The sequence below is a fragment of the Numenius arquata genome, chromosome 1 (assembly GCF_964106895.1).
Source record: "Numenius arquata chromosome 1, bNumArq3.hap1.1, whole genome shotgun sequence".
NCBI lineage: Eukaryota > Metazoa > Chordata > Aves > Charadriiformes > Scolopacidae > Numenius > Numenius arquata.
In genome coordinates this window covers 17,627,110-17,651,334 of record NC_133576.1, presented here as the reverse complement: position 1 = coordinate 17,651,334, position 24,225 = coordinate 17,627,110, and the positions used below count along the sequence as shown (strand labels likewise).

The following is a 24,225-nucleotide window of genomic DNA, read 5'->3' as shown; positions in this document are numbered from 1 at the left end:
TGCAGCTTACACAACACAATATGAGGCCCGTCTCTTGACTTAGCCTCACCCTCAAGGGTGATAAGGAAACAAACCCAAAAGTTTCTCCCACTTTTCCTCAAGAAGTATTCCCTTTTATCCTTAGAGGTTGGAGAGCCTAGCAACTATCTGTCTGTTTTATTTTCCTTAAGATGCTGTGATACCATGGTGATGAGTTATTAATAAAACTCCAGGCAGATGGAGAGAGCTTTTAACTGAGTAACTTCTTGGTTTGGGTTGTTTTTTTTTTTTTCTTTCCATGCATCAGAGAATAACCATATATGAACAAATGTCATGATCTGGTTTGTGGGGCAGAGTAGCTGAGCATTTTCCACAAAAATACAACTTAATCTGCAAATAAATCAGAGCAGACTTTTTGCTTAAATGTCAAAATACTACCATGTTTATGGAAGAGCAAATAATGCATGCAATGCTTTATGATTATTTTAAATATATGAACATGATGAATTAGTTCTGAGATTTTTTTTCTGATTTGTTGCATTTCTGAACATATTATGAGCTATTATAAGTGCAGTAACAGTTTCCCATACAGCACAGTGCTCTGCTTCAATGGCACTGACTCAAAATTCTGTAAGTCTTTATACTAATGTGCAGTAATCTGTATAATAGTGACACTAATCCCCTCTTCTAATATGGATCTTGAATTAAAATATCTGTGAAATATAACTTTAAAGCAGCTTTGGGGAATTATTAATTTGTAAACACTCCCATCGGTCATCCATACCAATAAGAATGCCCTTATAACAACAGAGCAAGCAAAGGGGTAGTCACATTTAGGAAAAGCAGTGAAGCCTTGGGAGTTTTGCCTTTTTTTTTTTTTTCCCTTTTTTTTTCTTTGCTAAAGTGCTAATGGCATTAATTGCATAACGCAAGCGGCAAGAAGTTGGTTACAAACAGTGTAAAATCATTATGTTGTCCAACCCAATGATGCACACTGACTCTCTTTCCAATTGTAGTGTACTGCAGTCAGTTTACATTGTGCTTAGGCTACTGTTAAAGGTTTGGGGTGATAATGTCTTACATGGTAACATTACAAGCTTCCTGAAGCTCTCATTTATCAGCTGCTCAGTTGCTGATGGAAAAAAAGCAGACATCTCCACAAATGTTGAAAGCTGGACAGAAAATGTCTTTTTAATATTTCACTTATTAATTTCAGATGATTGTAGTTATTGAAAGAATAGCCCCTTAAAAGTCTCCCAATGCCTTGACGTCCAAAAAAGTTTGTTTCCTGTTTTGTGGCCTTGAGCAGGAATTGAACCATGGTTATGAATACCCCCGAGTGATGTCTGTAACACCCAGTGACATAGATAATGTTGCGTCCCCTTACGCTTTACACACATTGTGAGAGGGATTGTCTGTAGCTAATAGTTTCTTTGAATAAAGCACAGCCCTGGTTGGAAGTCTAGCTAATGTGTTGGGGGGGGTTCTAGGTGCTGACCTATTAGCATGGGGACAGCATCTAGGTCATATTGGGCTTCTCAATCTCATTGAAATTTCATGGGATTAAATCTGTAACTCATGTAGGAAATTCTGAAAACATTATCCATGATACATAACCTTATTTCTCTTCTTTCTTCTTTACTCTCCAGTATGATAATCCATGTCATTTAAATGGAACCCATTTTCTCTATAATCTGAAAATTGCCTTAAAAATACTATGGAAAGATCAAAGCGCACTGAAGAACTGAGAGCAAAATTTGCATGACCTCTTAACTGAGGTATTTGTAAAATATAGGTGAAGTGTCGAGAACTGCTGTGACATTTTATTCCATATGGGGATGTAAGTGATTTTGTACAGCATTCCAGCAGAGTGAAACAACCAACAATCTTTCATCTGTGTGCGTGAGGTACTTTTTTCTTTTTTTTCCTGCCAAGAATGCTGCTTCCAAGTGGAAATTTATTTATTTATTTATTTGGTCATTTTGAGGTAGTTGTTGGGTTTGGTTTTTTCTTTCTTTTTTTTTTTTTTTTTTTTCTTTTTAGCAAACAAATGAAGAAGCAAAACAAGATGTTCCATCTAGAGAATGCACTATTATTCTCCAAAGTAGCCTTTTCAGTAGGAAGAGGTAGGAAAAGGGACATTCTTTATGAAGCAATGGTTAGGGAAGCTGGAGGAAGAAGTATATTGCATGAAAATGTTTTGCTTTCTTTTGGAACAATGATGCTTTTATGCTTTTGATGTTTCACCAACTTACAGGATAAAATGCTTGTGACTTAGTAACCCATCTCCCTTTGAAGAAACTTTACCTTGAAGAAAACTTTTGTCTAGGTTTAACCTCAGCTGTGGCCTTGCTGCTTTTGGGTCTGGCTGCACTGTGGTAAAGAAATAGAAATGAGCTATTAAAACGTGTCATTTTTTTGTCTCTGTTTCAGGTTGGCTTTCTCATAGGTGTTGGGCTGGGTTCCGTCCCCTGTGCATGGCCTCCTGCGGAGCTGTGTTGTGTTGCAATTCTCCTGTCCCGGATTTATTGTAGAAAACCACACTGGCATGTTATTTTATTATAGGAAAGGGAAAAACATTTCTCTCAGCAGCCACCTAAGTGTACTTGTGTCTTTTAGGAATATGCTAGAGGGCTCTGTTGCTACTGCTTATTAGTTTTATTTGTGCAGCGCCTAGGGGATTCACTTCTGAGCCCTGATGCTAGATAAGGTGCTTCATGCGAACAGCAGAAAAATTAATTCTTCTTTACAGAACCCGATTCCATAGTGCCGTGCAAAGATGTGCGGAAACACCTCACCTAGTTTTCAGTGAGCTTACCCAGGCACTGGAAACGTAAGTGTGCTACTGTTGCCTGTTATTCTTGTGTGTTGCATTTGTGTAGACGTGCTACAAGCTGATGCCCGATTCAAGGATTTGCAGTGCTGTATTGGGCTGTGCAAATACCCCCAGAGAGAGGACAATGGAGTACAAGAGATGACATAAAGATGCAGATACGGGCAGTGGAATTGAAAGGAGCAGCAGGAGTTAAAACAAGCTTGGGTTAGGGTTATGGCAGCGACGTTTCCTATAGGTTTATCGTAGGATTTTCTTCCCTTGAAATAATGCCTTTAGGAGGAGCCATAAGCCTGGCAAGCCAGGGAGTAAAGGATAATTTGAGGAGGTCAGACAACATACCCAAGAATCAAAGGACTGAGCTGAACAGCGTGTGGCTGAGGAGTTCTTCCCATCACATCTCAACAATGTGAATTTTGTGTACAGGTAGAGGCAAACACCCTCTGAAAAAACAGTTTGTGATAGGAGTTGAAATATTTTTTCCTACAACTCATTATTTTCTCCAGTTTACGAGTTGCTTCACCATATTTGGGATCCTGGACACTTACTGCCTGATAAGGAGAAGTTGATACTATTTATAATTTGGGGTTTTATTACTCAGACTGCTGTGATGTCTAAGTGCTTCTGTAAGAAGGAATATAATATGGAAGATAATATAAACTGTAAAACTAATGAGGGAATTGCAATACAGATGGCATTGTGTGTCTGCTTTGCAGACTGTATTTCGCACTGTTGCTTTTAAATTTCTATTCAAGGAACCAGAAAACTATATTGAGCATGTGTTAGGAAGTGGCTCACTAAAGGCGAACAGGATATAGTGCTAATATAGCATAATGCTAATGAAGTTTCAGCACTAGTGCAAATGCACAAACAAACTTTTATGGTAATCAAAGGAACAGTGCATTCATTAGTTTGACGGAACATTAGGCAGCTTGTTTAAAGGCGTAGTTTGAATTGTACTAGACTGATGTTAATTGTATGTAGGATGGGGTAGGTATACTTTCGTCTCCTAGCCATCTCCTCCATTGCTTACTGCGAAGTTTGTAAAAGCTGCATGATTCCTTCTCCTAGGGCTGTTGATTTCTTTTACAAAGAGCAGAAGCTGTACTACCTTCATCTCTTATGTTGTATTGGTGGCCAGCAAATTCCAGATTCAAACCTTTCTTTAATTTTCACCAATATGACATAAACGGACATCGCACATAAAAGAGCGAGCCATTGCATATGGCTCCTGGTACAAAGAGTATTACAGTAACAGAAATGCCCTGGTCATAAATTTATGTGAATGGTAACCATGTGTCTCTAAATGCCTCCTGTTTCTCATTCGAGTTAAATGTTACTCTATCAATACTTGCCAGATATCTTGCACTCTCATGTCTCCACAATATTTTTAAGCCTTTTGATGCCTTGCAGTTTTTGAAGTAGTCGTATTATTTTGAAGTTCCTTAAATTAGGTCATAACAAAAATATTTCTATTTATCTAATCCATTTCCCTGTGTTCAGACTGCTTGGTGTACTGGAGCATGTAATAAAGTAGAGAGATTTAAATGGCTTACTTCTCTATGAGAAGAAAATGTTATGAAAATCACAAGTTTCCTTTAAAAACTGAAGCCTTTTCAACTGACTGCAATGTCAGTGGGAGTGGCTGTGAATGATTAAACTTCCTTGCAGGCGGTAGGATTTGTAGGGTACAGAGCTAGTGAGTCACTATTTCCAATTTTTTACCAAAAAAAAAAAAAAAGAAAGGAAAAGAATTTCTTTAACTGGTGACTACTGTGCATCTTGTGTGAAGTGTGTGTCATGGTCTCATGTAATGTTGACTTGGGTTGGAATCATGAAGCCATCCAGTTGTCACTGCTCACGGAGGGAATACAGGGGTTGTGCAGTTTTTCTAATCACACAGATTGTCATCTCTTGTTCACCTTATTCCCTCATGGCCATAAACATGAGTACATCTCCCCTAGTGCTTGTGACTGTTGTCTTGTACATCGTGAGGATCCTGCTCAGGTGGGTGAGAGCAAACAGTAGTTCCCTTATCACTTTTGCTGGAAGCTCTGGTCCCACTGAGGGCAGATGATATTCACAGCTCAGAATCCAGGTACAAGCTTTTGAGATGCTGTTTTGTCCTGGAGTGACTCTCCGTTGAACATCACCCATGCCCTGCCTGTTTAGCTATCAACTTTTGCTCCCAGAGAGGTTCTTCTGATTTCCCTTTCAAGTTGGATTTACTCAAATCAATGGGTAGATGAGAGCCTAGAGCTCCTAAGTAAAGATCTTGTTAGGAGGCAGTGAACTGATGAAGCATTTTGTCTGGATCCTGCTTTCAGAATAAGCAGTGCTTTCTCAAAGCCTGACTGTACTCAATATCTACTAAAAGCACCCACTAGGTTGATTTTGTTTTGGTTTTTTTAATTTAAAAAAAGAGGTCTGCTGGAATCACATAATCTTCTGAAATGCCTCAAAACTATTCAAATGCTGGCAGCCAGCATAAAGCCTTTGCATGATCCTAATCTCCAGAATGCAACAGGCATCATTGCCTGGCTATTTTCAATCAATTCTATATACTGCACATCTAAAACTAGAAAAAAACTATCACAGCTCTGCTTTGCTTTCCAACCCCAACTGCTGCAACAGCCCTGTCCTCCTATCTTCTTTTGCCCCCTTCACATATTTATAACAAAATCAGGGATTTCAATCCTAGGGTTTTTTTAAGGTTGCAATATTCTTCCTGCAGTAGAAGCCTGCCATTTTGTTTGCAGGCATTTGACTTCTATCTTCCCATATCTTTTATTTAAATAAGCAGCTGCTTCAGTAACATACTTATTCATAATTCCTATATACTACCTGTCAAGTTTTCAGAACAAACCTGAATGTGTTCTGGAAGCTTTTTGGGGATTTAATCCCAGAGTTGATCTCCCATGGGCTATACAGCTCAGTATTGCTGTTTGTCTCTGTCTCCCTTCAGTTGTGGTCCTCTGTGCCTTTTTTTTTTTTTTTCCTGCTTTGCTTTTCTCCTCCAAATTCCAAACTTTGCCAATCTTTACTCTTATTTGCACTTTTTTTGATGATGGGTTGTCACTCATAGCTGTTGTTTGTCCTATGGTTCTGCTCACCCTCTAAGTTAGGAGCAAGCTGACTTGCCTGACACTGAACTATTGACACTTGCCTGAACTATTAATTTTTCTCTCTCTCTCCAAAGGAAAAAAAAAAAAAAAAAAAAAAAAAAAAGAAAGGAAAAAAAGAATTTAAATATGAAATGAGGCCTCTACAACTTCCTCTTAGAGAACAGCAAAGGTTACAGTAGCTGAGCTGTAATTTATGCCAGAAGCAGAATACCTGGTCTTTTAATTTTGTGTCATTTGCTCTGGCACATAATAGGTGAAGATACCTCTTTAGTCTGTGGGTAGAAAGAGAAGAGGAGAAAAGTGTTGGTTGGTTTTGTGGTTTTTTTTTTAATTTTTAAGAAAAATCAGGGAAAAGTGCTTGAACACAGAGGAGAAATAAAAGAGAAATAAAAGAGTCCATGATCAAAATTTCTAGCTTACATTTCACAGCTCAGTGAAACTGGGCACGGAAGCACAGAAAGCATGAGTGAACATACATTGACCGAGAGATTTTGAGGCAATCAGAGGAAATTTATGTGATGATATAATGCATACTAATTATGCATATGAGATAGATATATATATGATAATATCAGGTACATTAAATAAAGATTAAAAAAATTGAAGTCTACTATGTAGTAGCAGAACACAGAATAGCTTATGGTTGGAAGTTCCCTTCTCTAGGATCTTTCTTACCTCTCTCTGTCCTGCCTGCCCACCGTCAGTGTTTGGCAAAAAGGGAGAGGGAGAAAGAGAGCACTGTCTTTGCTGGACAGGGTTCCCAAAAGCTGAATTTGTAGCAATACAGTGAGACAAAATCATTTGGCCTGTTCACATCATCCTTCTGCACTACCACTACCCTTGTGTTTCTCTAAAAAGATATTTTGTTGAATTTAGGTGAAGATTTGGTCTCATCTATTTTCTAATCCCTATGCAAGCTTTTCACATAAACTCACAGAATCAAGATGTTCTAGAACTGATGTTCCATCTACCTGGTTCAGTTTAGTCTTCTTGCATGACTTAAATATGTTTTTATGGTTTTCTTTCTATAACTGCATTTGAGTGCTTTTAAAAGAATATTTAATTGGACATAATATTTGAGGCGATATATTGGCTAATTGTTTAAATGTGCATTTAGACAATTGTTAAAATGAACACTATTTGTGTTATGTAATATTACAAACCACACGTGCACTATAGTCTCTCCTCTAATTAAGTAATGGTTTAAATTAGAGGAAGTCCACTTCTTGACACCAAATTTTAGTGACTTTGTGCTTGAGTTGTAGCAAGCTATCAGAACACTTTCAACCCTTTTGAAACTACTATGAATGCCTGCGTAGGAGTTTGAAACATATATACTTTCAGTCTAATTCATTATGTAGTTAAACTGCAAGGACTGCTCCTTAATTCAGTTGCCATGTTTCTAACATGACTGCAATGTGTAGTCCTCACAAGGTAAAAGAGCGCAGAAGTTCACTGGCACTTTTTCAGCCCCCATAACAGAAAAGTATTGAATGTCTGTCTTATGTAATTGAATAGCTCTCTAAAATATTTAAGCTTGGAGTCTGAATTCCTGTGCAGACCAAGCTTTTACATCGGAAAATAAGACTCACCAATATGCTTCATATTTGACCATGCATCACATCATCCACGGTATAAATTAGCTGGTTTTTAATTCGCTTCAGTTCGACACTTTAATTATATGGTAAAACACAAATAGCTATAGGCCAAATGGTTCTCTTCGTGGACTGCTGATTTTTTTTTTTTCCTTTTTAGATGATGGAAACTGCCTAGAGTGTTGAGACAATAAGGGATGCAAGACTTCATGTAGAAAAGTCACTGAAGAAATACTGTAGTGTACCCTCAGGCTGATTATTTCATTCCCTCCCTTTCACTCTCACAGAACACATGTATCTCAGACTGTGGTCTGAGCATCTGTTGAAGTATTGCATACATTCTGGTATAGGTTTATGCTTTTTTGGTAAGATGCATAGGTTGGACAGGAACTGTATTACACTATCCAGTTGGGGGTAAAATTGTGGTCACGGTTCAGCCTTCTACCAGCTCTATGATGCTGCCCATTTAGGGTCGTGATTCATCCTGCCATCAGTTCTGTCTTCCGGTAGCTCTGAGGATGTCATTGTAATTGCTTAGGGCATGGGCACAGTGTTTATTAAAATGTTGTTCATGCACAAAAGCCTGTGCAGAGCCACAGGCAGCCTGATTGATCAATTCTCCCTGGGCTTCCATGGCACAAATTAAACAAATTATGTCTGTATCATATGGAGTTTTTTAGCTGTCCTGTCTACATCTAATATTCTTTCCTTTTAAAATCTCTGACTGGATTTGATCTCTTCTCAGTCATGATGTAGGTAAATAGAGATTGGATTTACCTAAACTACAAGCACAGCAAAAATCAGTACTGGCTGACCACATTGTTTTAGTCTGTAGCACAGATGAGATGCAAACTGCATTTCATACACAAGCATCATTCACCCAGATGCCAAGTTCCAGTTCAGTTCCTGTTCTTATTAAAGCACTAGGACGTGATAAGACATTAATGAGGGGCTTCATATATATATGGGTATTTCATGCCCTTGTTGGAGTTGACATCCATCCTGAATTTGTCAAAGTAGTTACTGTTGTCTAAAGATTTGGTCTTGTACTTGAGCTGAAACTGGTTGTTTTGAGATGAACTGCAACTGTGTGACTTTCCATGCCACCAAGCTCACTGTGTTAGGCATCACGTAGTTGCTTGGAGAAGGACTGACAGGACAGAAAGACCAAATGACTTTAGGACTGAAGTACATTGGCCTAGAATTTGTTACGGTACTAGTTTGACTTTAAAATGCAATCCTGTTTTAATGCCTGGGTAGATGTAATTTTTACCCTAGGAAAAATAGAGGTTGCAGAAACTATGAGAAGGATTTTAGGTTGCAGGCCTGAGGTCTAATTTGCTCCCAACTGTCAGATGAGAAAATCAGTGAACGATTTTGTAGCTCAGCATTGCTGTATCCCTTGTTTGTAGCGACTCTAGAATCCTTTGCAGCCTAAACTTCTAAACTTTTTTTGGTCCTTGTATATGTGGAGTTCAGATATGTAGACCCTTGTTTAAGCTTATCTGTGATGTTTGTTGTCCAACTTCATGGACTGAATCAAAGAGATGCCGTTTTTTGATTCTGCCCAACTGGGAGCTGTTTCCGTTTTCAAAAAAAAAATTCTCATAGGGATGGAAGGGTCTTGTTCATCCCCCGCAGCATTAAGTTCCTCATACTCTTACACTATGTTTTTGCTACTGTGAGAGAGTCACTGTTGCAGGATGAGAATTACTAGCAAGGTTGATAGGTTATGAGCTAATAAATTGCAGTGTTCTTGTAGTCACAGCTGGGCTGCTCCCATACGCAACCTTCACAGAGCTATTGCAGTGTCTCTAGTTCAGACATGTCTTTGGACCTGGGATAGTTGCCTGCGTGCAATGGGAGCTCTGCATTCTCCTCCCTTATGCTTGCAACATCTTCAGCTTTTTCCTCCTTTCCAACTTCTCTGATTACATTCATACAAGGACAGAATTCTATCCTTTTGTCCTGCATGCTCTGTAAATATTGGCTGCCAGATAAAAAGCTTATGTATCCTGTTCATTTCTTGTCTTAGACACCGATTTTGCCTATTTTAGGGGACTTTAAAGTTTGGCAAGGCTAATATTATAATGACAGTTATGTACTTTCACCAAGTTCTTCCTCTTAGCTTGACTGCTTTTTCTGTCAATAGCGAGAGCAATATTGAATTTTCCTTTTTTGCTTTCACTGCTCAGCTTGATGCTAGTCTGCCAGCATTTCTTTCTCTGATCTCTCATTGTCTGCCCAGCCTCAGTCTTGCTTCCTTTATTCTAACAGCTGCTCCAAACTCATCTTCTTTTACGTCCTTCTCTCATATTTGTTTGTGTGCCATCTTCATTGCTGGCTTTGGTGTTTGGGATGACCTTACTGAGATCTCTGCTTGAAGGAACTTGCCTTTCTAATTGCCCAGAAGGCACTGAAGAGGCAAACCAAGGAGAGGAATCATCTGGAACCAATAAGTATGTGGGCCTGCTATGACCAAATACTTTTTCTTCTAGGTCCCTTTTCCACTGTATAGGACAATGTGCAACTGCTTATGTCTTCAGCGTATAGCTTGCACACTGTGTATGCTTCTGCACTGTCAAAAGTGACCAGATACCAAAATGGAATGGGTCTTGCAGTTGAATGTTTGATAAGCATAAGTTTGATGTTGGTATAAGCAGCTGGTGAATTTATTTTCTTTTTCCATTATGTGACAAACTTGGTTTTAAGGACAAACAGACTTGAGCTGCCTTTCTCTCCCTTTGCAAGATGCAAATACTCTATTCCTCAAAATATGAGGTATTAAATTTTAAAATACTATATTTTTAGACCAATTGTGGTGATTTCATCGTGGAATTATAGGGGTTTCAAAATTATATTTTACCCAGTGAGGTTAGAATAAGCATCTCTTCATTGTGGCATTTTAAAGAAGTGATAGGCAGACTTCTACATGCAATTCAGCAGTCTATAATGATATTGTGTTATTGAATTTAGAGTATTTGGCCAGGAAATAGGTTTATGAATAAACTGATGGAGTAACTGTATAGCCAGCTGCTTTGAAGTAGTGCTCAGTCATTTAATTTCACATTAATTTTAAATAATAAATCAAACCTGTTTAGTGGATTAAAATTCCACTTGGTGTGGATTCTTAGACCTCTGCGCTCTTTCGGTGACAGAAGGGATTTTGAGACATTAAACTGTTTACTCTCTGAACTTTCCTTTGTATTGCATTCTACTCCTTTTAATAATTAAACGATCATTTAATACAATTATAATATCTGAGGTTGGGATTGGAAGCAGTTCTTTTTCATCTGTTTCTCATCGTCAGCACAGCTGAAGTTTCTCAAAAGAAAAGAAATAAGATCTGAATAACCTAAACTATCCAAATTAGTGCACTTTTTCTTGGTGACAAATAGCCCCCTGGAAGGTATCAGTTAATTCTGTCTCAAATCTTTAAGAGGTAATTTTGACAGAGTTCTGTAAATGTAGAAAGTTAAACAGAGTAACCAGAGAAAGGTTCCTAATGAAATCTTGGCTTTGGTGGTGAAAACGTCTGACTAGTTTTATTAAAAGCTTGATTACACTGCATTCATGAGGATTTCTGCAAGTCTGCCCTGATGACATACAAACTTTAAATTAGGCGTAGTCAATAAAAGGCCACCTAATATGGTTTCATATTTTGAGAGGTTTCCCTGTAATTACCCCAGCTAGTTAGTCTGTTTTCTAACCGTTTTAGAATCTGTGTGCGCTGAAAGAAATCATCCTGAGAAAGATGGTGCTTGTACAGCATGTAATGATGTGAAGTGACCTGGCAGAGACCTCCCCTCCTGCCTCCTCTTTAAGTGACCTTCCACCAGTGATGAGACTGCAGCCCTGCTCCCAGCAGCTGGTTTCTAAATTTGGTCTGACAAATGGTATCATAAAGGTGGCAGGTGAGGTTAGGAGATCTGATCAGAACATACCGATTTAACAGCCATCGAAAGGTACAAAAGAGTGTAAGGAAAAACAATCAAGTGCTGTCTCTTTATCATTGTATCAGCTTTCTTTGCGCAGTCCCTTGTGAAAGCCTTTACTGATGGCTTTCAGCTATGTATCATTATAATACCTACAATAAGCATGACATAATAGGAAAAATATGCCACATTGAGCAGTGAAACTGGTGTTAGCCAGTGCTGTGGCCCATATCAAAATGCTCTCGCTAGCATTCCCTTTAACAACACTTCCTCAGATGCAATGGACTACAGCATATCATCACTTAAAGTTCATACATCTGCCTTAATGTTTTTTGCATATCCCTGTTACAAATAATGTCTGTGACTACTCGAGGGGAAAAAAGAATCCTTCTTTTTTTTTGTCTTTAAATGGTGGTTCAGGCATTCTTTAAGCATATCCTTTGCCGGTTGCTGTGTTCACGTGGCTAGATAGGCAAATCTTGTTTGTGTTTGTGTCTCTCAGGCAGTAAGGGGAGAAAAGCCATTAAAAGAAAAGGGAAAACACAGTAATGATAAACCTAAGAATTAAAACTTAAAACTAAAGAATTAACTAGAACAACTGGGTAGGCAGTTAGTAGCACTTAATTGACATTTGTTGTTGGGTCTCTTTTTATCAGTGCAGTAGATTCAAAGTTGTCTCCTATTAATGATGCTGTTTTATAAGAAGGAATTTGCAGAATAAATGCATCTGAGGTGCTTTCAGTAGGAGGGAAAATGCTTATTTTGGAAGGATTTTAGATGTTAAGAGCTTTGAAACAGGTCTTCTCGCTATAGAGTGTTAAAGCATTGAAGTTACTTGCTGTGTGGGATTGAAATATTGCAAGTTTTCTACAGGTTACAGATTTTCACTTGTCATTTTGAAGGGTTTTGAAGAATATCATTCCAGATACAGGTAGGTGGGATATATGTAGGCTTAGGGATCTTTAGTCATATATCTTCAGTTTCAGAAGCACATTAAAAAAACCCTAATATATTCCTAAAATGTTGAATTATTAAAGCCACATGCCTTTAAATATGAATGCCAGTTTTGGCCAAATTTGACACAGAGTACTAGTGTAATGGTTGATTAGTTTTTCACATTAATGGCATACTGAATTCTAGCACACAGGCATTGTAAAGGGGAAAATGACTGGTGACAGGGGAATGGACTGATGGACTTTTACACGCTTGCAGGGAGGCCTGGGGAGGAGTAGAATTGAGAGTGGTTACATAAAAGCAACAAGTCTAACCATGCACTGACCATTTTTGGAAGTCTTACATTATTATCTGAGAGAGTAAATTGGCTCCATAAAATCAGTTATGAAGGATGGCGAAAGGCATGATACTGTAGGCACAATTCGGGTCCTTCTGGCATTTAGGACATGAAGAAAAGTTGAAAGTTGTACCTGTAGCTGCGCATGGTGTTTGCATACAGTGTGGGAATGTTTTGCTTCAGCTGGCTGAGAAGCTCGGCATCTGCTGAGTGCACCTGGGTCATCACCTTCTTCTAAGCATAGATGGGCACCCATCATCCTGTCCAGGACTTGCTCTGCTCCTGCCAGGCAAAGTGGTGGGAGGGACAGGCCAGGGGCATGTATGCATGCACAGCAGTGACTGCTGTAAACATTTATGCCTGCTTTAGCCTGCACGTTGGTAAGCAGGACATAACAGAGACCCAGCTACAATCTTGTTTACCCTGTCAACATGTTTTAAGATATAAATATTTTTATTCTTTTTTTGGATATTTGTCAACCGCATCTTAGGTTCAGTGGGAAATTTATACTGTAACGTTTGGCAGCAGTCCTATGTTATGAGGATGGTGCCGTGAGAAACAGGATGCCCAGGTCCTAGCTTGTTTAAACAATCTCTCTAGGTTTTACTGCCATGCTCAACACCATGGTATGCAAGTGCTTACCGAGCCCTCCGAGCTGGAGAGGCAAGGGCTGGGTCGGCACTCGGTCTTATTTTTTTTAAGGATGGAATTCAGAGGCCTTTTTCTCTGTACCTCACAACAGTTTTCCTTGATGCAGCATTTTTGCCTCTTGCCTGGGTCTCAGTTGAACCACAATGTCGACCACATTTAAAGTTGCTGGCAAAGTGACCTTGATAAAATTGCATCAGGTATTGTACTGGGGGATGACGCAGTATTAATGTGTTGACCTAAAACTTCAAATCCTAAGGTGGGGTAGGGCGGTGGCCGTGTAAGAAGCAGATTATCCAACTAGTGTTGTTAAGTGCCTTTTGTTCAGGGTATACCAAGGGGCCAGAAAAGATCTTCTGGGTGCTGTTTTGCTAAGCCCAGTATAAATTTGAGCAGCCTTGGCCCAAAGGGCTTGTGGACAGTGTTAATGCAGGGAAAGGTGTGGGGAATGCAAAAGGAAAGTCAACTGTGCTACACTTGTGAAATCAGATTAGTTGTTATGATTTTTGTTGCGTTAGTGGGGAAATAACAAGCAAGACGGAAGGGCGGTTTTAGTGAAGAGGAGGAAAATAGAGAGAAAGAAGGCAAAGCAGAAAAGGGCAGAGCATATGGTTAATGGACCTAAGACTGAGATATTGAAAGAGGGTGCAGAGGTTAGAGGAGGCAGAGAAATATAATGTTTAAATAAGGAGTAAGAGTAAACCTAACATTTGTACTACATTTACAAATTTTGGAGTGCATCCTGAATGCTGTACACGGGCACTCCTACAATAGCTTTCTCTTCCCTTTTCCTTCCCAATCTCAAATGCTTCGCAATCAGAATTCCTAACACTGCAATCACACCTTTATAGTAAAGCTGCAGACAGCAGCTGTTTTTCCTGTGTTGGCTGCAAGAGGGACGGGACCTTTCTGTAGACATCAGTTTCACTGAGGCTCAGAGCCAGCTAATATCTTATGGTCTGTCCCAGGTCCGGCCCCTCACTTCTGGCTTTGGAGTCCAGCCCTTCACAGCTTTCTGACTCTTTTGGGTTAACTTGATCTTGCCTTAGGACAAGTGCCAAACTCTCCAGGTCCCTGGGTGTCTCCAAACAAGACCTAGTCCAGGCCTGCATCCCTTCCCACCGTATCACACCCTGAGATATGTCCTGAGAAGGGACTCTAGACCTTTTTGTCTCTGCTGGATGAAGGATTCACTTCAGTGGGTAAAGAGTAAAACCTGAGGGACAGAGAAGCAGCACTTGATGTGGACTTCTGATTCAAAACCAGTTGACTGTTTCCATCTCTGTTGCCTCCTGTATAGATTGCTTGGTGATCCTCCATTGTACATCGGCAGCTTTGAAGGTGTGCCTACAATATTGGCAAGGAATATAGAATGTAGGTGGCAATAATCTGATGGCCAGCAGTATTTACAACGGCGGGTGAAGCTCAGGATGAAATTTAAGGCTATTTCTATCCTTTTTGTCCTGGTTCCCCCTTCCATCCCATTTTGTCACCCAGGATTTAGAGAATGACCCAAATAGAGTGGTTTGGCTTCTGGTTTTTGTGCAAGTTGTCCTGCTTCTGTTAATACAGTGGAGAGAGTGTTTGCATAGCCTGTGTCCCACTCTCCCATAGTTCCATGTCATTTGGATAATACCACCATAACAGGCCATTTCAGCCTCTCAACGTCTGTCCTTGCCAGTCTATTGCACAAAATGGTGTCTTTCACCCTTCATCGGAGATGGAGACGTGTACTGCAGTGCTACAGTAAATAGACCATAGTTTGTTTTCATAACCTTTATCTAGCTGTATTTCAAAACTTACAATTTATCTAGTAACTTCATCAGGAGGCTGGGATGTTTCTAGGCAGCATGAGCATAGATACCGCGTCATAGAGTTGGTTGGGAGAGGGTGACTAATGAGAATGGAAAGATCCACCATGACTGTAGTTTTAACTCCCAGATTTCCAATGTGAAGCTTGTGAACTTATCCTGGAAGCTGCTGTCACTTTCTAGGCTTGGTCCTTCCCCTTGAAGGGGCTGGGATCTCTGTGCCTCAGGGCTCGGCACCCACCTCACAGAATCACAGAATTGTCAGAGTTGGAAGGGACCTCTAGAGACCATCTAGTCCATCTCCCCTGCTGAAGCAGGATTGCCCAGAGCACATTACTCAGGACTGCATCCAGGCGGGTCTTGAAAATCTCCAGAGAAGGGGACTCCATGACCTCCCTGGGCAGCCTGTTCCAGGGCTCTGTCACCCTCACCGTAAAGAAGTTCTTCCTCATATTTAAATGGAACTTACTATGTTCCACCTCACTATGTACTGTCCCAGCTTAACTCCTGGTTTTGCTCCCTCAGCCTTGTTGCCCACTTCAGCAGTTGCCTCTGCCCCACAGTGACAGACACAGCAGAGAGCTGCGGTGCAGGTCTGTAACTGTGGATAGCTGCTAAATCTTTGCAAAGGAGCAAAGCATGCACATTTAAAATACAAAAGTGGCCTTTCCAGTGGGTGCTATGACAGAATGTGCTTTTAGTTTTGCCTTTATTAATGCCCCACCCCCAATTAGCCCCATTGTCTCCAGTGGATTTAATAATGTTTTCTTTCTGGGTTTGTTTTTTTTTGTTTTTACTCTGTACATTCAAGGCTCCTACATTCTGTGAATATTTAAAATAGGAATATACAGCTTGCAAAGCTAAATATGTACACAAGATAGCAGTGGGAGAGTTGGGCTTTTTGAGTTGGGTGTGTGTGCTGGTTTTACAGTATCCAGGCTTCTGGTCTTGTAGGCATTTGGGATGGCATTCTTTCTTCCTCTATACATATTCTGTCCAGCAAATTGACAGCCTGATTGTGATTAGGGCTTTTAGATGCAGCAAGAATACAGTGAATAAGAAAATAATGAGTTGGTGTGTGTTTGTGTGCAGTACTATCATCTAATGAATTATCTGAATGCCAAATACGTTAAGAGGTTAACAACTCCAAGGTATTCTCCTAGAGGGGTAGTGATGGAGCCTGGTGGTTTTGCAACTGAAGAGCAAGGGGTTTAAAGCCAGCTGTGCCAGCATATGAAGTTTATCTCTCTATTGTGCCCATTCTCATGAATTAGTTATGCTAAGGTGATCCTCAGCAAGAGGCAGCTAGTACTGAGACCAAAAGGATCTTGAGATGGTTAACGAGGGGGGGAAGAGGAAGAATAATAGTTTTCTAGCTTGTATTGCCTGTTCCGCTTACCCTTTCTGTACAGCGAATAATCCCATAGTCATAGTTAACTGTCAGTAATTTACCATATTTGGATTCCCGAAACAAAATGCAATGTTTAGTTCAGCTTTGAATAGCAAGCAGTTCCTTATGGAGCTTAATTGTTTTGTTTACATGTAGCTAGTTACTTACCATGTGGTAAGAACAATAGACTGACTGGCTTGCTTAACTCATGATCAGAATGAGATAAAACACGGAAAACACTGAGGACTGTATTTCTTGAACAGGCCACATGTCAGATGGAGCCTCCTTGGCTGGTTGCAGCGTAGAAACCTGCTGCATGGCATACCCTTTGTTGCAGCTGAGCAACTTTGCAGTATGCCTTCACTGACTGATCTTCAGCTAAAAGCAAGGGATATTTCTTGGGCCTTTCTATTTCATGTGGGCTAGGCACCTTTCTGAGAGTTCTCTGACTTGGTGACCAGATCTGGCAGGGTGTGTGCAGTGAGCACGAGACCATCATGTGAGGCTTTGGCCTCACTTTCCCCCACAGTTTTGACCTGCATCGCACCCATTTTGCAGCAGCAGGCAGCTGCTTTTTCTTCTCCTCAGTAAGGAGGCAGGGCAGGTACTTAGGGCAGTATGAGTTTTGATTTCTCAACCAGCCACACCTGCCATGTGGGATGGAGAGCAAAAAGGAGGTTGTTCCACTTAATCCAGACCTCTGCCAGCCAGTCATGCCTGCTACTGACAGGAGACCTTTTAACAAGGGTGCTCCAACTATGGCAGAGCACTGTTCTTGTTGTCACGCAGTCCTCCAACCACAAGGCACTACCCTGTGATCCAGCGTGACAGGAGTGCGTGACGCAACACGTGCTTTCCTGCCCAGAACTCGAGATGTTCATTGGGAGGGTTGCCAGACTAGCATAGACAAAAGAAATTTTTTGCTCAGGACTGGAGCTTGCACCTCCATGGAGTCCCTGGCTTCTCAGGGAAGTGTGAGGATGACGCCGGGTCTCCCCGCTTAGCAGAGCTCTTCTGAGATCTAAGCAGAGAGGATGCTCCAGAGATTTTTATCTGTTCACTTCTTCATTTTACTGGTGGCTTTTCTCCTCAAAACATCTCAACTAAAAGTCTGAAAGTTTTCTGAGAAGGACTTATAGTTTGTTCCTCAAGTAGCTTCTGTTGCTGGAAGGGAATTCTCTGTTACACCTACTTGTACCTAGGGAAGATGATCTCCATTAACTTGCCTGAAGTTAAGTAGGCTGCAGCCTTGTTAATAGCAAACATTGGCATGCTGGCTGAGTGAGCCTTCCTGCCAACCCCCTGCAAGCTGGGAAACAAGTTGCTCACATCTCTGATTTTGTGAATCTGTGTGCAACTGGGAATGAGAGACCATTGGAAATGCGCAGAATATACGGAAAGTGTAAGTGCAGGAGAGTGCCTGTAAGCCTAAAATCTTCTTTATCTTACTTATCGATGATTGAATTGTCATTTGACTGGCACAGTTGTGTGCTCAAATCTTAGGTGCAGTTTACGGTTGTCACCTCCACTTGAAGAGATGTGAATAGAGGCTGATGTCCTTTAGGGCAGTATATGCCCACAGCTGTTACTTTTCCCCCTGTAGGCTATCTCTTGCTTGCAGAGATAATGCAAGGCAGAAGTATTTCCTCTTTCTGTATGTTTGTGGCACAGAGAAACCATGTCATGCAAATAGTTCAACAAGACCACGAAGAGAGTGGTATTCTAGAGAATACTAAAAATTATCATTACCTTCCCAAACCTTCAGACTATGAAAATAAACTTTAAAAGTTTACTGAAGATTTAAGCAGTAAGAGCCCTCTCCCTTCCACCGTGACCCAAATATAACATGAGCTGCTTCCAGAGCTGGAGGCCTTCTCAATAAATATTGACTATCACTTGTTTTGAGCTTGCAAGCATTTAGAAGTACATTATAAATTGAAAGGTTAGCATGCCTGCTCTTGCCTTGTCAGTCTCTTGCTTGTGTAACACAAATCCCAGTAGTCATCACAAAAAGGAAAACCTTCAGAAATGTCTTTGAAGAGGAAAAACCCCCACAAGGATCAGTTATATTCCTCACAAGAACTAAGGATCTGAGTCAGGAGTTCCCAGAGGCTGACCTGGAAAGCTGCTAAGTATGACCCTCAGAGGGATTTTCAAATTGTGGCTGTTCTGCGCTGTCATGCAGATTGATTTTTATTTTTTTTTTATTATTATTTATTTATTTATTTTATTTTTTAAAAATTTTTTATTATGCAGCCCCTGGACTGATGTCCCACCCATTAAGTTGCCCTCCATGGACAAAATTCTGGGAACTCCCCTTAGTTCATCATCCAAGAAAATCTTTACTTTGGAAGACAGAGTGAAAAAGATAATCTATTTTGTCAAATAGTATACCTCTGCAAACATACAGTCTCCTCGTCTGAATGATCTCATGCATATATTTGTCAAAGTTCTTGCTTTGCTTTGAGACAGCAATTGCAGCAAAACAGTAACATATGCAATATATAGGAAGTTTTTGGGTGAGATCCAATACAAGCATCTCATGGTGAAATCATTCTTAATATTATTTAACAGCTACCTGATGTCTGGTCCAGAGGAACTGGTCACAACTACATCTTCCTTTAGATGCTTTAGAAAATGGAACATGTGAGCTTGGATGTTGTGTGAATGTAGGGCAAGGAGGACATGACTCTCACTAAGAATTGTCAAGCACGTTCCTCCTCTGGTTTTTGGCAGTGGGTTGTTGACACAGCCATAGCTGCTAAATAGGTACAAGTTCTTCAGCACTCCTTACCAAAGTAACCTTGTCTGGAAACTCTCACCTTGCCCGTTGGGAGAAGACAGAAGGAAAACTGGAAGTCTCTGGCTTAAGGAAAGGCATTTAGTACTATAAAAGTTAAGTGAACTAACCTGCTGGAGCATCAGTCTGGAAACCTGAATGTTCTGGCAGATGCCGTCATTTTGGGAATGGAGCAGGTGGCAGTCCTGCAAAGTTGTCATGGTCTTTCTCACGTAGTAGGAAGTGGCATTGCTGCCCTGGATACAAACATCCTAAGAGAAAAGTGAATGAGGTAGTGAGTGACTCCACAGAAGTATATTCTTGGACACAGTTGATACTGTAAGTCTTGGAATGCAAGGTAGCTATAAGAGTCCTTTGGAAAGAGTATCTGTGTTTCCAGTGAAAGAGGTAATACCTACCTATGATTAAGTCTTAAAACAAACAAAAAACCCACCAAACCCAGCAGTCTTACACGGTCATTGTTTTTTAACTTTCAAAACTCTTGTTCTGGAGAGTTTTTGCTAACGGGTGGTCCAACACCCAGGCTGATTAAATATCTGATCGGCCTTCGGTTGCCTTGGAAACAGAGAATGCCTACTGTGAAAACGATCTGACCCTGGAGGATCCAGGATGGAAGTTCACATGTAAAACAGATTTTCTCCCTCTTTTTTTCTTTTTTTTTTTTTTGTTGCTTGGAGCAATAATACGAGAGTGCACAGTAAGGTCTGCATTTCCAGCCATGTGCATAGTGTAACCAGTACATTTAAGTTGGTTATGGCAGATGGCACTCTATGGTAAATGCTGCATTGGAACAAGAATTGCATGTCTCTCTACTGCTGAAACTAGGGTAGAATCCTACCTTCACGCTCTATAATGCAGAGCAATCACTCATGCAGTTTTAGCTTTTTATTTACTCCAGCCAGTTTGTTGTGGGCCATGGTGGCTGTGTTACATGTCTATTCTTGTTTGCATCCCTGGGAGATAATGTGATTGTGCAGTGGATATATTGACAGCAGGTTTCTTTTTTCCACATTCCTTTGCCTTTTTTCTGTTCTCCATGCAGCCCACTTAAATCACCTCTTTCTGTACTATTGAGTATTACAACTTCTTCAAGAGATTTTTCTTTTTTGCTGGACACATCCATAAAAACCAAGGAGTTCTACCTTGTAGTCCCAGGGCAGTTTTGTTCCCTCAAAACATCGGTTTGCATACGGCCATATAAGTCATCTTATTTTTGTCCCTAATCTGCTTTTAGTATCTCCAGGCAACCAAGAGACTAGGCTTTCATCTGTCTTGAACTCTTGAGAGTTATTTAACAGTTGCAGAAAGCATTTTTTCTTCCTCCTGCAGTGGAGATAGCACCAAGTGAGGAGTGTGTAATGGGCCAGGCTTTTCACTTTTGCCAGGGGCTGTGACGTGGTGGTCTGAAGATGGAGACAGATATTCCTTGATGCGTTTGGCATGGAGGCCTGTGAGTCCTTTGCTCCTTCAGGCCTTTTAGGGTTCTGCTTGTCCCACAGGGACTTTTCCCCAGCTTTCCTGTCCCTCTACTTTGCGGCCAGGCAGATGTTGTGAGATATACAGAACCGATGTGGACAGTAGCCCTCAAAGATAGTGGAAAGAAATGGAGCTAACACATTATGTCTGATTTTCTTGCCCCTTTGTCAAGGGACCATTATGGATTTAACAGTTTGTGTTCACTAAAAGGTTACCTTTCTAATCCTGTTTTGTTTTGGTTTTGTTTGTTTGTTTTTGGGTTTTTTTTCTGAACATTTCAAGAGATGCCGGATTTACTACCTTACAAACCTTGGGGATTGTAGTCTCAAGATTTGTGATTCCAGTAAGGTAGAATCCTCAAATTTATTCCATATAATGATGTCCTCTTACCCTGGAAATGAAGCTGTGCCAAATGAAATATTTGCATCAGTGTTTTCTTTCCACGATGCATAGCTTGGTTTTAAAGATAAATACTTGCCATTGGGACAGGCAGTGTGCTAGGTTTAAGTTCGCTTATGTCGTGGTTTTGGCTGAATTTACCAAAACCGGACCGGCAGATGGCCCTTCCCCCCCCTTCCCCCCCCCTAAAAGAGGAGAGAGGAGGAGAAAGAGATAAGGAGATTCAGAAGTTTAGAATGAACTAAACTACTTTAATGAAAAATTAATATTAAAATAAAAATAAAGAAGAAAATAATGAAATAGATACAATATATACAAAACCGTATCAAGCTCCCAGGATGTCAGTTACATCACCGGCAGGCACTGGGGAAGTCCCAGACTGGACTCAGTGACGAATGGGACTGGATTCCAGCTCTGGAGTCAGGAACACACGGATCGGGATCAAAGGCAGATGAACAGACAGAGTCCTCTCTGGACGTCGGCCATCGCAGGAAGGGGCTGACCCTTTGATCCCTCAGCCTTTATACTGAGCATGGGGCAGATGGGATGGAATACCCAAGTTGGTCAGGTTTGGGTCACCTGTCCTGTCCACTCCTCCCCACCGATGTGACCCCTCTACGTTTTTTCCGTTTCCGACCCTCTAAGGGGGCAAATAACGAAATGGGCTGACCTTGGTTGTTATAGCAATAAGTATAAGCAAGGGCCTCCCTGCATACCATTCCTTGGCATGGAGCACAAACATTGGTCTTATCATTCTGAGAACGAGCAGTTTTCTCCACAATATGCCGTTAATTTCAGAGAGTTAGAGGAGGCCTAGCTAGGATGTAAAGTTACAGAACAGAAAATTGGTTCGGTTTTACTTCAAACCGGGACAGCTTAGCAAAACTTTTTTTATTGGGGTGGCTCATGTAACTTGTTAACATGCAAGAAATTATTAAGCTTTCACTTCCTCCACTCCCATTTCCTGTTTGGATGTTGAAAGGAAGCCCTGATTGCTAATTTGTGATTAGCCAGCAACCCAGAGTGAACTTAATCCTGTGGATTTGCATGGCACTTGCCTATGCAGATACCACCTCTCTCAAGAGTGGGCTGCTGAGTCTCACGTTTTATGGTGGGAGCTGTAAACAGTCTGCTCTTCTTTCCGTGAATTCATGGCCTGCCTTCTGAGAACAGCGGTAACGCCTGTCCTGCCAGCGCACGGGGGACAATGCTAACATATTGGATGCTGCAAGAGAGAAGGGAGGTGTGAGGTTTTTTTTTCTCATCTTGCTTGCCCAGGAGATGGCACTGTGCAATAGTGGGATTTTTACCTGCAGCTATATGATGCAGTCATAATTGAGACATGACGGATGAGTGAGGCTCTTGAGTCAGTAAGAGCAGGGTGATTTGTACTTCTTTTAGGATGCCTCAACACTCTCTTCTGTTCAAAATGCATCTTACTGTTCATGCTGTAGGCAGGTTGGGTGTTAATCTGCTTTGCACCCCCGCATTAGGGAACTGATATTTGTGCATACTCTAGTGCAGCTGGGTTCAGAACTGAGTTTGTGGCTGAAATTAGTCTGGCCATGAATAAAGCGGTGATGCCTTTGGGGCACCTTGGCTTTTGTGCAAGTCCTTTGTGTCCCCCTTGATAATTCCCAGACCTACTGACAAAGGAACCAAACCAAAGAGGTATATACATGTATATGTAGTATGCACTAGAAAATTAGATGGTTTTGTGGAGCCTCCGTAGGATCCCTCTTTCTGTCCTGCATGCAGTGTGCTCTGCTCCTGTTATAGTACCAAGGGGTTTGGTTTCATGCTTGTGTATATAACACACAGCACTTTTTGAAGGAATCTCTGACCCCACCTGCAAATGCCTGACCTGATTTGTGCTGTCAAGTGCAGGCCAATGCAGCTGAGATAAATCTAGATCATCTTCCTGGTCTTCCTTTTTTTAATGTTGATAAGTTGAGACCATTTCCATTTCTCCCTCCAATAACAGCCTGAGAATTGGGAGCACATACAGAGCTTGGGGAATTCTGATTTTGGAATGGATATACTCTTTTACAAGATCTCAGGCAAGCTGATTAACCTTATTTTAATTCTCAAAAAGGTGAAGAGGGCTAATACTTTTTTAACACAGAGGTGTTACAAATTATGTTCATAATATACCTTAAAGCTAGAAACGTTACGTGAATGCTAAATGCTTTTGTTATTATTAATCGAATCTTAAGTGGCCTATACATCTATAACAAAGGCTTCTTAGCAAACACATGCCCTTTGAAATAGCCTGACCCTTTCCACTTTTTCAGAACATTAATAGTTTCCTGGCTCAGTGTTTTAGGAAATGTCGTCATAGTCTGGAAGAACCAATAAAAACATAAGTCACCTATTTTGTCTGATCATTTTATGCCAGGATATTTGAGGCTGGAAGCTGTGGAGGGATGGGAGGAGACTGCTTGATTTGTGTGGGTGGAAGATGTAAAAGTTTAATACTGTTTTAGTGTAACTTTGCATATTAAGACTCTAGAGCCGTGTGAGAAATAGTATTTTTTAAGTTCATAGGCAGGGGCTCTAGATAGTTTTAGCAAGTAGTTAACTAGTGTTTCCCCTCCCTAAGCCATTTATTGCTTCAGTGCCTGATAAAAGGGATGTTGTCTTTGGAGAATAATATTTTGTTAGTTTCCAGCTTACATTGTCCTCTAATAGAGGCAAGAGAGCTCTTAAGAAAGGGCAGTGCCTTAAAACAAATGTTGGTAAACAATTATGGAAATATGATTGGTGGGACAACGGCTTATTTGGTATGGCCAATGCAGACCATTCCCCACTAGTAGAAAATGCAGTTACTTAAATTAAGGAACTACTGTATGAAATCTCAGTACAAAGCATCATTACGTGATATAGTGAAGAGCACACCATGAGTGTCTGTAACAGGCATCCAGTCACACTCTGTTCTCCATT

The 24,225-nt window shown here is 40.7% G+C and overlaps 1 protein-coding gene across 2 annotated transcripts in view; it reads right to left on the bottom strand.

Moving 5' to 3' along the window:
* FILIP1L (filamin A interacting protein 1 like) overlaps positions 1 to 24,225 on the bottom strand; it is a 198,563-nt gene that overhangs the window by 132,582 nt on the left and 41,756 nt on the right. For both annotated transcript variants that reach the window (XM_074158427.1, XM_074158418.1), the window contains exon 2: positions 19,518 to 19,658. The gene's annotated coding sequence lies outside the window, so the exon portion shown is untranslated. The remainder of the gene's footprint in view (positions 1 to 19,517; positions 19,659 to 24,225) is intronic.